Raw genomic sequence first — 15,557 nt, forward strand, 5'->3', positions numbered from 1 at the left:
ATTCAAACAATTTTATAACATGCTTCCTTTTATTGAATAAACTTATTTTTAAGTAAGTTTTTAAGCCTTGTAAAATCCTCTTCAATGCCTTATATACATTACTCTAAACCTTATAGATTAAGTCCATAATGCTGGCTATACAAAATTGAAGTCAGATTTTTAAAGCACATTATCGAAAATGCCACTATACTATATGTAAATGACCAAGTGTAATGTGCTGTTTGTTATGGGCAACTGCACATTTTGGTTTGCTTGGGACAGGTCTGGTTTCTGTCTATTGTCCTGGCATCCATCTAGTTTAGCATTTGTCCCAGATTTTCATTTATTAATCAAGATTTTTTAAAAGTAAATAGTTGCTTTAGAATAAATCAGGATAGGTGTGGGAAAACTCAAAGCGTCTTATTTCTAGCTTTTGTCATGGTCTCATTGTCTACTTCTAAATTTTGGTTATTTAAGAAGATTGGACACAAAGCTGCAAAGGCTCCATTTATGCATTTATGTATTGTATTATTCCATTTTCACATGCCATAAAGATACTACCTGAGACTGGGTAATTTATAAACAAAACAGGTTTAATTGACTCATAGTTCAGCATAGCTGGAAAGACCTTAGGAAACTTATAATTATGGCAGAATGTGAAAGGGAAGCAAGCGCCTTCTTCACAAGATGGTAGGAAAGAGAGAAAGCACAGGGGAAACTTTCACTTTTAAACCATCGGATCGCATGAGAACTCCCCACTATCATGAGAACAGCATGGGGAAAACCACCCCCATGATCCAATCACCTCTCACCTGGTCCCTCCCACATCACATGGGGATTACAATTTGAAGTGAGATTTGGGTGGGGGCACAGAGCCAAATTATATCATTCCACCCCTGGCACCTCCCAAATCTCATGTCTTGACATTTCAAAATGAGTCATTGCCTTCCAAAAAGCCCCCAAAGTTTTATCTCATCCAGCATTAACTCAAAAGTCCAAGTCCAAAGTTTCACCTGAGAAAAGACAAGTCCCTTCCACCTATGAGCCTGTAAAATCAATAAGCAGGTGTTAGTTACTTCCAAGACACAGTGAGGGTAGGGTCATTGAGTAAATGTTCCCATTCAAAATGGAAGAAACTGGCCAAAACAAAGGGGCCACAGGCCCCATGCAAGTCTGAAACCCTGCTGGGCAGTCATTAAATTTTAAAGGTCCAAAATCTCCCTTGACTCCATGTCTCACATCCAGGGCATGCTGATGCAAGGAGTGGGCTCCCACAGTTGTGGACAGCTCCATCCTGTGGCTCTGCAGCGTACAGTCCCCCTCCTGGCTGCTTTTATGGGCTGGTGTTGAGTGTCTGTGGCTTTTCCAGGTGCATGGTGCAAGCTGTAGGTGGATCTACCATTCTGGGGTCTGGAGGATATTGGATCTCTTCTCACAGCTCCATTAGGCAGTGCCCCAGTGGGGACTCTCTGTGGGGTATCCAACCCACACATTTCCCTTCCACACTGCCTTAGCAAAGGTTCTCCATGAGGGCTCTGCCCCTGCAGCACGCTTCTGCCTAGACATCCAGGTATTTCCATATATCTTCTGAAATCTAGGTGGAGGTACTCAAACCTCAACTCTTGTCTTCTGTGCATTCGCAGGCTCAACACCACATGGAAGCTGTCAACGTTTAGGGCTTCCACCCTTTGAAGCAATGGGCTGAGCTGTACCTTGGCCCTTGTATCCGTGGCTGGAGCTGGAGTGACTGGGATGCAGGATGCCACATCCAAAGGTTAACCCAAGAAACCACTTTTTCCCTCTTAGACCTCTAGGCCTGTGATGGGAAAAGCTGCCTCTAGGATCTCTGAAATGCCCTGGAGACATTTTCCCCATTGTCTTGGTGATTAACTTTTGGTTCCCCATTACTTATGCAAATTTCTTCAGCTAGCTTGAATTTCTCCCCAGGATTTTTTTTCCCTATTAAATATAATGGCAAAAACCGCAATTACTTTTGCATCAACCTAAACGAAATGGTCAGACTGCAAAGTTTCCAAACTTTTATGCTCTGCTTTACTTTAAAACATAATTTCTAATTCCAAACCATCTCTTTGTGAACACATATGACTATGCTTTCAGGAAAAGCCAGATCACCTCTTGAATGCTTTGCTCCTTGGGTATTTCTTCTTCCACATACCCTAAATCATCTCTCTCAAGTTGAAAGTTCCACAGATCTCTAGGGCAGGGGCAAAATACCTCCAGCTAAAGCATAGCAAGAGTGACCTTTGCTTTAGTTCTCAATAAGTTTCTCATCTCCATCTGAGACCACCTCAGCCTTGTCTATATCATCATCAGCATTTTGGTCAAAACCACTCAACAAGTCTCCAGGAAGTTCCAAACTTTCCCACATATTGCTGTCTTCTGAGCCTTCCAAACTGTTCCAACCTCTGCCTGTTACCCATTTCCAAAGTTGCTTATACATTTTCAGGCTATCTTTATAGCAGTGCCCCTCTCCTTGTACCAATTTCTTGTATTAGTCCATTTTCATGAAGAATGATATGATAGATGTGAAATGTCTTGGCTCCATTGGTGCAAGAGAAACTTCAAAAATAAATTATTCTAGTTTTTTTTAATAGTGTTTTCAAATGCGTCCTTTTCCTATATATTCATTGACTGAAAATATAGATGTAGAAGTTCAATTTGTTAAAAGTGAAACAGTTACCATGCTATTGGAATATCAGTAAAAACTGACCGGGAATGATACAAATATTTTAGCCAATTGGCAAGGCAAAGCTTTGTAGTAAAAGGAATATTTTAAATTCCTTTGTAGTAAAAGGAATAAATAAATTAAACCTATGGAGCAGAAGTGTAGCTGGAATTGGTTTTTGGACACACATAAGCTGTAATTATACTCAAATAAGATGAATGTTCTACTAATGGACACAGAAGCATGAAGTTGTAAACATTTACAATTTTTGCCTATATACCACTAGAGTAAATAAACTAAAAAACTTATAGCAAAACTGATGTTGAATGAACCCATATACGAAAGCTCAGTATGGTGATACATGCAGCCTTTCTTTTTACTTTCTATAATACTTCATGTTTCAGAAGTAGTTACAACTTGTTTTATGAGTTTTATTTTGTGAAAATATTTATTGAAGGAATATACTCTGATTGGAGATGAAAAGACAATAACTGAAATGTCTTATGCTTAGTAGAAATTTTTTTTTTTCTCAGCCTCCCAGGGACTTCAGCATGTAGAGAGATTTTCATAATTTAAAAATATGTGAAGACTCTTCAATATAATTTATTAGCATTTTCCTATTTGTTAACTATAAAATACTATTTTGAAAACAAATATAGGCAGTTTTATAAAAAATATTAAAAATATTAAGAACATATTTAAAATGTATTTATATTAGCATCATTGGCATTGTATTAGAAACAGATACGACTAAGAAACTGAATAAAGTATGTAAATTTATGCCCAGGTGAATTTGTATTATTTTTAAAGGCTTAGAAAATTAAACACTTTCAAAAATTTTCTTTAATGTAAATAAATATGTGGATATATTTAAACATTTTAAAGAAATATATTAATTTCAAAAATATTTTAAAACATAATTCTGTTAAGGTCTACCAATATAATGAAACCAATGGCTAGTCAATAAAATTTTTTATAAAATTATATTTTATAATTATTTTAGTAACCCCATTCACTGTAAAAATTTCCCAATTTGGATCAGTAAGCTAACTGGTCACCTAATATTGAATTGAATATTCTTTCTTTTCTTTGCAATTGTTCTCAACCAGGATCTGGTAACTTGGTTACAGATTATACCACTGCTTCTTGCATTTTACTTCTCTCCTCTAATTCAGTTTCTTTCTTATCCAGGTATGTTATTTGTAATTCTTTTAGCAAGTATGTATTAGGGCTAAACTGTTCCAGTATTTGAAAGAAAATGTGTTTATATCATCTATGCTCCTGAATGATAATTGAACTGAGTATAGAATTCTTAGGTGATATTCATTTTCTCTTAGCACTTTTAAGATATCGTTCTGCTGTCTTTGAGCCTCTTGTTGCTGTCAACAACTGTCAGTCTAATTGTTATTCTTTATAAGTAATTCATCTTTATGGTTATTTTCAACATCTTTTCTTTCTTTCTTTTTTTTTTTTTTTTTGAGACAGGTCTTACTTTGTCACCCACCATGGAGTGTGGTGGTGCAAATGCGGCTCACTGCAGCCTCACCCTCCCAGGCTCAAGCAGCCTCAACCCTTCAAGTAGCTGGGACTACAGGCACATATCATCACGCCTGGCTCATTTTTTATCATCATGTTGCCCAGGCTGGTCTTGAACTTCTGGACTAAAGTGACCTGCCTGCCTCAGCCTCCAAAAGTGTTGGGATTACAGGTGTGAGCCACCGTGACCGGCTTCAATACTTTTTATTTGCTTTTGTGAGGGTTATTTTAACTATTAATTATATATGAATTCTTTTTATTCATTTTGCTTGGGAATAAATGGCATATTTTAATGTGATAATTCATATCTTTACTAAGTGCTGAATGATTTCAGTCATTATTTTTACAAGAATCGGTTCTGTGACATTCCTTCTATACTATGCTGTTGGAGCTCCTCCTAATGAATGTGGTGGATTCTACCACTGGCCAGTATACTCCCAGACCTCTTCTTCCTTACACCCTTTCATTAAAAAGACCAGCGCTGCTAAATATTTACTTTTCTAGCCTCTTTTAAAGGCAAGACTTGCCAAGTACAGTTTTAAAGATGAAATGTTAACTGGAATTGTGTTGTTGGAACTTGTGGGAAGTTCTTTCTTTCATGATGAAAAGAGAAACCCAATTGGTGGTGTTTCCATTCCTCTTCTTCCTGCTACAAACTTAAATACAATGAGAAGAGCTTTAGCCTTCATTTGGATTTTAGTAAAAGGTCAAGATAACATCAGGGATGCATCTGTGACATCTCTGAGACAGAGATCTGGTGATTGTTAGCTGCCTCCCTCCAAATTTTTAATTACGTGATTCGGTTTCTTTCAACTGAGTCCATGGAAACACCTAAGCGCTAATACTTTACTTAAGAGAAACACACACAGAGTATGTGGGTGATGAAAACATGGCAACAAAGGAAAGGAAGATGCCAAGTAAAATAATGCAATGTATCTCTCTCTGCGTATCTGCTCACCAGGAGGCATAGTAACACAAGAGACAGTACAGTTTTTCACTTGCCACGTAACAATTTTTGAAAACATGGAATGGAGAAATTTTACATCAGAGTAGTTCACTAGAGAGGAAATGGAGGGAGGCTATTTGTCTAGTGCTTTCCTGCCTCCTGCTTCCCATGAGATCACATGATGCAGAACATTTGGAAATAATCACCTCTTTCACTTCTGTGTGATGATGTCCAGCCTCTGGGTGACTGGTCAGTAAGCCATATCCTATAACCTGTAGTATGATATTTCATCCATGTCTAAAAATGGGATGGAAATGAAGTTCTGAGAGGTGGGATATGGACCAGGAGAAAGAGGAAAGGAACTAGTTGGAAGAATATTCCTAACATAGAACCTTTTCATTTAAAATTCCAAACCCTTTTCTGAGACTTCTCATATTTCTTCCCATTTTTTTTACTTTATATGATAGGACTTAATTCTAGATAATACCATGATACTATATTTATATGATTTATTTATTTGTTATCTTTTACTCTCTAATAGTTTGTAAGCTAATTCATGAAGGCAGTGAATTTTTTCATAGGATATTAATGAATTGCAGCCTTAGTGCTTTGCCCTACCTTCTTGGATATTAATGCATATTTGAACCAGATTCATCTTTCGGAGATTTGGTCAGCTTGGACTTATTCCTATTGGAGATAATTACAGGTGACGGGGTGATTTTTATCTAGTATTCTGGTGGTCAGGAGCATTAAATTTAGAGTCTGTCTGAATTCACATTCTCACTCTGACACTTATAGTTGTGTGACATGGTGAAAATTATTGAATAACTTTAAAGTTGTTTTCTCATCTACCAAATGATTCTACTAATATTATCTATATTTATGGTTGTTGTAAGCAATATATGCAACATCATATATAAATCATTTTTATGGTGCCTAGCACCCAGTAAAACTTGCTAGTCATTTTAATCAGTTCAAGCTGCTATAAGAAACTACCATAGATGAGGTGGCTTAAACAACATAAATTTATTTCTTATGGTTTTGGAGACTGAGAAGTTCGAGAGAAGATGCCAACAGACGTGGTGTCTGATTAGGAAGTATTTCTGATATGTATAACACCTTCTTCTCTTTGTGTCCTCATATGGTGGAGAGGAGAGAAAGAGAGAGAGAGAGAGAAAGAGAGAGAGAGCTTTCTTGCCTGTTCTTATAAGGGTGCTAATCCCATTCATAAGGGCTCCACCCTCATGAACTCATTAACTCCCACATACCATCACTTTGGGGATTAAGATTTCAACATGTGAATTTTAGGGGAACACAAATATTTGGTTCATAACTATGGTGTTTATATCCTCAGTGTCTAATGAGAAAGACAGTAAACCCTCTGTTTTGATGTATACAGCTTTTTACACAAGTGGTGGAAAAGCTGAAAAAAACTGTGGTGAGGCAATCCATAAATGAGCAACAGCAGGATGCCGCTACCACCTCTAGGCATTCTGGACAAAGAGATCAGGCAACATGAGAGCTCAGGGGCAAAGTCACATGATTGGAAGCTGCTGCCTTGAAGGAGATGGAGGCACTGCCTGATCTTGATGACAAGATGGACCACAAATACCCTGCTTTCTCTCATCTTTTCACCTTCTATCCTCCCATTCAAGGAACCTAACTAGAAGTCAAGTGATAAGAGAACCTTAAAAATCCAGCTCATGAAATCAGCTTGCCAGATGTACAGAGTGTTCAGAGAGAAGGGCAAAGAATGGATCTGAAGGCAAATAGGTCCAAACTCTGGTCCATATTCGTTATTATTGTTAGAATTATTATTGCCAAGATTTCAGCCTTTCTCCATTCTATTATTCAATGTAATGCAAAGGCTTTTTCTTATTTCCTTGGGATCACCTACAAATTACTTTTTATACGATTTCATATTGAAGCAGAAACCATACTTACTAGTTTTAGTATAACCCATGTTGCAAAGTGCCTCTCTCATGGAAAATACTTCTGTTATAGGAATAAATTAGATTGAATCTATAAATCCATATTAGTACTTTATAATTAAACCTTGATCAGTTCAGCCATTTAGCAGTTCACCTACACACCTCTAATTTCATTTTATACTTCCCTGTTTTAGAATAAATTACTATTTTTATGCAAAGCAAATGAGTGTTTCATTTCCATTACTGACTCTTCATATCAGAGAAATTGTATGATGAAGGGTTATTGTCATGATAAAAAGTTTCTAACATTTTTTCCCTTTATGCTTTCAAGCAGTTATTATAAATAAATGATTCCTTATATCTAGATACTACTCTTTGTGTGTTTTTTAAAAGCTAATTAATTTTAGCATTAGTGAGTAATATTTTCTGTGAAACATTATCTGATTCTGTTCATCGAACAAATAGGAAGATTTAAGAGTACTTCCCCCTCGAACATTTTCTAATTCATGAAATTTTATGTTGCTTTCAAAAAACAAATCTTATTTTTTAATTTTAAAGTGTTTTTGGAGAATTTCCTCAAAAATAATGTATTTTCAAATGTAGTACTATTTGTACATAGGACATTCCACTATAAACCCTCTACCTCTCCAGGTTTTAAATAAAAGCCTGACCTAAAAAAGACACATCTGAATATAATATATTTCTAAAATCCCTCTGCTTTTCATAATGAATAGCATTTGTGTGCTTAAAACTTTTACAGATTTAAAACCTAATTCATAATGTTATGATCAACATAGTACACAATCCCTCTGGCATTTAGATCCCCTTTATTTTACTCATTGCACAAATACATTGGTTATAATTGTGAAGCTCTTCTGTTATATACCAGATACAGAATTTCAAGGATAAAGAGGTAAAAATAAATAGCAGTCCCAATTTCTTCCATTAAATTGAAATTTATAGGACTGATATTTTTTAGAACAACTACAACCCATATTTATGCATTTATTATAAGTGAATCACCCTCAAAAGGACTTTTTAAATCCCCTCTTTCTTTCTACTGGGATACTTATAATATGAGGTATGTTTTAAATATTTCCAGAAAATTGCTCAGTGTTTCAAACATTACTGGTAATTAGTGATAGACAGTGCAGCGTCTTTCATCACCCTTTTACCACTTCAATGACCATAGCTATATTTATAGGATAAAGAATAGAGAATCTCACCCGGGCACTGTGGCTCACGCCTGTAATTCCAGCACTTTGGGAGGCCAAGGTCGGGGGAATCACTGGAGGTCAGGAGTTCAAGACCAGCCTGGCCAACATGGTGAAACTCATCTCTACTAAAAATATATATTTAAAAAAATTAGCTGGGCATGGTGGCAGGTGCCTGTAATCCCAGCTACTCGGGAGGCTGAGGCAGGAGAATTGCTTGAACCTGGGAGGCGGAGGTTGCAGTGAGCCGAGATCATGCCATCGCACTCCAGCCAGGGGGACAAGAGCAAGACTTCGTCTCAAAAAAAAAAAAAAAAGAATAGAGAATCTGAATATTGCCTAGGTAGAAAACTATGCCTGAGCAAGAGTGTTTCAAGTAAAGCCATGGAGAAAGAAATTAAAGATAAAATATAAAGTCAAGTCAAGGTCATGGATAGAAAACAGATTTTGGATCATTTTCTTAAAGTGAAAATGAACTAAGATGGAAAATAATTATATAGAACAGACGTTAAGTCAAGAACTATAACATCTATAGGATGTCCTGGGATATTTCCTTTTTCTGTACTCAAATTGATTATTATTGTTCTCTCACTGTTTGTTGATCATTTCATATTGCCAGCTTTTGGCTTTGGCTTTTTTTTTTTTTCCTGTTCTGATGTTTATTGATTTCTGCTGTTATTTCCATGTTTCTTTTTTCCATTTTTTTTCTCTAGTATGGTGTGGTAGAATTTTAGTTATTTGTTGCTAAGTTTTATAAAAGTTATATTGTAGTATAAGCATTTAATAATGTAAATTGTCTGATAAGTATTGCTTTAACTATATCCCACAGTTCTATTTGGTTTTCATTAAGTTTAAAGTGCTTTCTAATTTTCATAGTAACATGTTACTCTGACACATGAATTATTTAGAAATGTTTGTTTAATTTTTTAATATTTAGGGGTTTGACAGATAACCTATTGTGGTTAATTTCTATTTTAAATATTTTATGGCCCTAAAATATATTTGGCATAATCACAACCTTTTCAATCTTAATTAATTTTATTTATGTCTAACATATATATTTTGATGCATCTACCATGTGCAGAAGAAAATAATATTTATTCTGCAAATTTAGGGTACAGTGTTATATAAATATTAATTACATCGTGGTGGGTAGTACTATTCAGATTACTTATTTCTGTATTAATTTTTTGTTTCCTTATTCTACTGTATTTCAGAGAAGGGTATTAAAATCTTTCTTAATGGTAGAATTCTCTATACCTTTAATTCAAATTATGCTACATGCACGTTGAGGCTCTGTTCTTAGATGTTTATACTTTCACAATTGTTATGTGTTCCTACTGAATTGAACATTTCATCATTAAAAATGTTTCTTGTTATCTTTGCCAATACACTTTTTCTTGAAGTCAATTTTATCTCCAGCTTTGTATTTTATTCTTTGCATGTTTTATCTTTATCCATCTCCTCCTCTACAATGTATCGGTATATTTAGTTGCATTTCCCATAAATAGAATGTTATTTACCTTTATTTCCTTTTTGTTTACCTAATTATTTATTTCATTTACGTTTATGATATAATCATAAGTATGGCTGGATTTGTATCTATTATTTTATTTTTATCTTCAGTGTGTTCTCTTTTTTTCTCTCTTCTGTTCCTATCTTTCCTTTTTTATTCTGATTTTGAATTTTTAGCAGTTACATTTCAATTAATGTATGGACTTTTTAACTATGTATCTTTCCTTCAATTTATAGTAGATATTCTTTAGAATATCCAACTTCCTTTAGGGATTACAAAATGTATCCTTAAATTTTAATCATCTACTGAAATTTCATATTATATTATTTTTCAGAAAGTATAGAAACTTTGCAATCATACAGGTTCATTGATTTCTGCTTCTTCATTTTTTTTTTTTTTTTTTTTTGAGACGGAGTCTCGCTCTATTGCCCATGCTGGAGTGCAGTAGCACGATTGCGGCTCACTGCAGGCTCCGCCTCCCAGGTTCACGCCATTCTTCTGCTTCAGCCTCCCGAGTAGCTGGGACTACAGGCGCCCGCCACCACGGCCAGCTAATTTTGTTTTTGTATTTTTAGTACAGACGGGGTTTCACCATGTTGGCCAGGATGGTCTCGATCTCCTAACCTCGTGTACGCCCTCCTCAGCCTCCCAAAGTGCTGGGATTACAGGCGTGAGCCACTGGGCCTGGCCTGCTTCTTCATTTTTAATGTCGTTTGTCATATATATATAGAGGCATGTCTCATTTTATTGGGCTTTCCTTTATTGTGCTTTGCAGATAATACATTTTTTTGCAAATTGAAAGTTTACGGCAACCCTGCATGGAGCAAGTCTATCTGTGCTATATTTTCAACAGCATATGTTCACTTTGTGTCTTTATGTCACATTTTGATAATTTTCACAATATTTCTATCATTATGCCTGTTGTAATCTATAATCAGCGATCTTTGATCTTATTACTGTATTGTTTTGAGGTTCCACAAACTACATCCATAAAAGATGGCAAATTTAATAAATATTGTGTGTGTTCTGACTGCTCTATCAACAAGTTACTTCTACGTCTCCTTGTAGATGTACAAACTATAGTTGCTTCTACATCACCTATTCCTTGAGACACAAAAATATTGAAATTAAACCAATTAATAACTTTACAATGTCCTCCAGGCATTGAAGTGAAGAGCCGCATGTCTCTTACTTTAAATCAAAAGCGAAAAATGATTAAGCATAGGGAGAAAGCCATGTCGAAACGTGAGAAAGGCTGAAATCTAGGCCTTTTGCACCCTATGGTTAGCCAAGTTATGAATACAAAAAAAAGTTATTGAAGAAAATTAAAAGTATGCTACTTCAGTGAACAAACAAATGATAAGAAGGTGAAGTAGCCTTATTGTTTGATATGGAGAAAGTTTGAGTGGACTGAATAGAAGATCAAACCATCAATTCCTTAAGACAAAGCCTATTCTAGAACAAGGCCGTAACTCTTTTCAATTCTGTGAAGGCTGAGAGAGGCGAGGAAGTTGGAGAATAAGAGTATGAAGTGACCAAAAGTTGATTCTTGAGGTTTAAGGAAAGAAGTTGTCTCAATAACATAAAAGCACAAGGTAAAGCAGCAAGTGCTGATGTAAAAGCTAGAGCAAGTTACCCAGAAGATCCAGCTAACATCAATAATGATGCTGGACACACTAAATAACAGATTTTCAATGCAGTCAAACAGCCTTCCATTGAAAGAAGATGCCTCTGGGACTTTCATATCTAGAGAGGAGAAGACAATGATTGGCTTCAAACCTTCAAAGGGCACTGGTACTCTTGTTAGAGTATAATGAAGCTGGTAACTTTAAGTTGAAGCTAACATTCATTTACCATTCTGAAAAACCCTAAGGCTGATAAGAATTACACTAAATTGACACTACCTGTGCTCAGTAAATAGAACAACAAAGCCTGGATGTCAGCACCTTGGTTTACAGGATGGTTTTCTAAATATTTTAATCCCACTGTTGAAACCTACTACTCTGTAAAAAAGACTCCTTTCAAAATATTACTGCTCATTAACAATGTGCCTAGTCACCCAAGAGCTTTGATGGATATTTACAAGGCAATCAATTTTCATGTAAGCTAACAAAACATCTATTCTGTAGCCCATGGATCAAAGAGTAATTTTGACTTTCAAATCTTATGATTTAAGAAATACATTTTGTAAGGCTACAGTTGTCATAGATAGTTATTCCTGCAGTCAATCTGGGTAGAATAAATTGAAAATCCATTAGAAAGAATGTACTATTCTAGATGCCTTCAAGAACATTCACTATTTGTGTGAGGAGGTCAAAGTATCAACATTAACAGAAGTTTGGAAGAAGTTGATTCTAACCTTCCTAGTTGACTTTGAGGCATTCAAAACTTCAGTGGAGGAAGTAACCGCTGATATGGTAGAAATAGCAAGAGAACTAAAATTAGAAATCGAGTTGATGATGTGACTGAATTACCACAATCTCCTGAAAAAACTTAATGGATGATGAATTATTTCTTATGGATGGGCAAAAAAAGTAGTTTCTTGAGATAGAAACTACTTCTAATGAAGATGCTGTAGCATTGTTAAAATGACAACAAATAATTCAGAATTTTAGATTTAGTTGATAAAGCAGCAGCAAGGTTTGAGAGGATTTACTCTAATTTTGAAAGAAGTTAATACTGTAGGTAAACTGCTATTAAAGAGCATCACATGCTTGGAGAAATCTTTTGTGAAATGATGAGTCAATCAATGCAGCTAATTTTATTGTTTTATTTTAAGAAATTTCTACAGCCACCTCAACTTTCTGCAACCATCACCCTGATTCATCAGCTGTCATTAACTTGAGGCAATACCCTCCACCAGCAAAAATATTTTAACTCACTGAAGACTCGGGTGATGCTTAGCATTTTTAGCAATAAATTATTATTATTTTTATTATTATTATTATTTTGAGACAGAGTCTTGCTCTGTTGCCCAGGCTGGAGTGCAGTGGCGTGATCTCAGCTCCCTACAACCTCCGCCTGCTAGGTTGAAGCAATTCTCCTGCCTCAGCCTCCCAAGTAGCTGGGACTACAGGTGCATGCCACCACACCCAGTTAATTTTTGTAGTTTTATTAGAGATGGGGTTTTACCATATTGGCCAGGCTGGTCTTGAACTCCTAACCTCGTGATCCGCCCGCCTAGGCCTCCCAAAGTGCTGGGATTATGGGCATGAGCCACTGCACCCAGCCCCTAAATTATTCTTTAATTAAGTTATGTACATTGTTTTTAGACACAATGCTATTGCACACTTAATAGACTACACTATAATATAAACATAATTTTTATATACACTAGGAAACCAAAAAGTTTATGTGACTTGCTTCATTGTGATGGTCTGGAACCAAACCTGTGATATCTCTAAGGCATATTCATGTAATAATTACATATATTAGAAACCCAGAGTCAAAGTTATAATTTTTAAGCCATTATATGTATTTTGCATAAAGAAAAATGCTGTTTCATACTCTCTCACATATTTATGATTTCTGAAATTAATTATTCCTGACCATATGATTTTTCTTTCTAGTAGTCATTTTCTTTTAGTCTGAAGAAATTCATTTAGCCCTGGGGTATTTCACCACATGCTGATATAGTCTAGTTAATGAGCTTTGAGCCCCCATGGATAATTATTTCAGAATTGTAGGTGCATCATGGAGATGCCAGATTATTTAAGCTGTAAAGCACCCTTAGAATTGAGATAGTTGTCCCACTTTCATGTCATTTAAGGAAAAATTCTCATTTTCCTTATCCATCCAACACCATCCAAGGGTGTTGGATAAATATATACTTATTTGCCGGACTCTCTTTATTTTTCTATATTATTTTTTGATTGTCAGAGGCTCTCTTTAAAACGATCTCATGGCAGATAAATCCCAACTGAACATCAGATTACACTTTATGTTAGTAATCTTTCAGAATGTTTGTTGAGGATTTTCAGTGTTTGTGTGTGTAGTTTCAATATTAATGTCAATCAATTTTCATTTGTTTCACTTTCAGTTCTCAAAGTAGGATTTTCTGAGTTTCTAAAAGTATGTGCTCTTTCAGGTTACTATACTGTTCTATATGTTACACAGATGATTTGCAATTCTGTAGGACAGAAAATCCACTACATGTTTATGTCCATGATTGCGAGTCATCCCTTTTGCTCACAAGCTCTACTGTATTGTGCTGTGTATTTTACTTTCTGAGTTTCTAGAGATGACCCTGGGGAAAAGTCAAATAAGTGAAGTCTGTCTTCATTTTATACTTATTTCTTGATTTATATTTTCTCTTTTTCCCTTATGAAAACCATCACTGTGGAAACACATTGAGGAGCTTATTAACATTAATCACTTTAATTATTATTCTATCAAAGGGAATTTGCTTTAACAGAGGTTAAAGGAGTAAAGCAATAATAATAGTGAAATTTTAGCACTTTTAAATCAGTTGGAGGAGGGCTTTTTAAGAAAAAGTAGTGTATAAAAGAGAAAGAGGATGATGCTTTTAGAAATATGACATTTGGGAAATTTCCCCATTCTGACTAATCCAATTTAAAAGGACTCCTACACTAAACCACTTACCTTGAATCTGTTTTTGCCTTAAAAACAAAAACAATAAGCTGAATATATGCAAAATCAAATGAAATGCACAGTCATCAGCTATTTTTATTTATCAATGAAGAGTCTTAAATCATCACTGAATTTTAATACCTAGGATAGTATATTTATCTGATACAAGATGGTTATTTGCTGTCTCTGGATTTAAGGCAACAGAAGGCTGACTATACATCAGATACAGTAGAATTACAAATATCAGAATATAAAAAGGAGTTCAAATAATAATGTACTGCTTCAATCAAATTCAGTCATATATTTTATTTACCCAAGAAGACTTTGATAAATATTAACTGATTATTCCCATATTATTAAAAAAACTCATTTGGATATATCAATATGGATAACTCTAACGTTGAAAGGCAGGGTGGAAAACTTTATACTAGAAACCAATTCTTTTGTTGTTGTTGTTGTTGTTGTTGTTGAGACGGAATCTCGCTCTGTCGCCCAGGCTGGAGTGCAGTGGTGCGACCTCGGCTCACTGCAACCTCCGCCTCCTGGGTTCCAGCAATTCTCCCTGCCTCAGCCTCCCGAATAGCTGGGAATACAGGCACCCACCACCATGCCCAGCTAATTTTTGTATTTTAAGTAGAGATGGTGTTTCACCATGTTGGCCAGGCTGGTCTCGAACTTCTGACCTCAGGTGATCTGCCCGCCTTGGTCTCCCAAAGTGCTGGGATTACAGGCATGAGTCACCATGCTTGGCCATAACATACTAATATTTTATTGTTATTTCCTCTTTAAAAGATAATGTCAATCTGGGACTCATGCTATTTATTTCAAAATATATGTTGTTGGATCATCAGTAGAATCCAGTGAACCAGTTATAGAGTATCCAGAATTCAAACTCCTTCAACAAAAGTGGCATATAATATAGATATAAACTATAAATAACATACATATAAACAATATACATAGTGTTATATATAAAGGGTAGCTCAGTGAATAAATGAGTTACTAAATAACATTTTTTCTATGTCAGTGTAAAAGATCGTATAGTATTTTGCTGATGGCAGAGAAAGTATCATCACAGGATTTCAAGAGTAAACTAATCTGTGTTAGAAATGCATCACTTTTTACCTTCCTGACTAGTTATTCCTGTGAAAATGTGTTG

The 15,557-nt window shown here is 35.4% G+C and overlaps 1 long non-coding RNA gene across 1 annotated transcript in view; it reads right to left on the minus strand.

Moving 5' to 3' along the window:
- Positions 1 to 675: 675 nt before the first annotated feature.
- The window catches only part of LOC129523802 (uncharacterized), a 35,735-nt gene continuing 20,853 nt past the window's right edge, over positions 676 to 15,557 (minus strand). The window contains exon 5 of the long non-coding RNA XR_008667430.2: positions 676 to 1,938. This is a non-coding gene — a long non-coding RNA (uncharacterized lncRNA). The remainder of the gene's footprint in view (positions 1,939 to 15,557) is intronic.

Source organism: Gorilla gorilla, chromosome 6 (assembly GCF_029281585.2).
Source record: "Gorilla gorilla gorilla isolate KB3781 chromosome 6, NHGRI_mGorGor1-v2.1_pri, whole genome shotgun sequence".
Taxonomy (NCBI): Eukaryota; Metazoa; Chordata; class Mammalia; order Primates; family Hominidae; genus Gorilla; species Gorilla gorilla.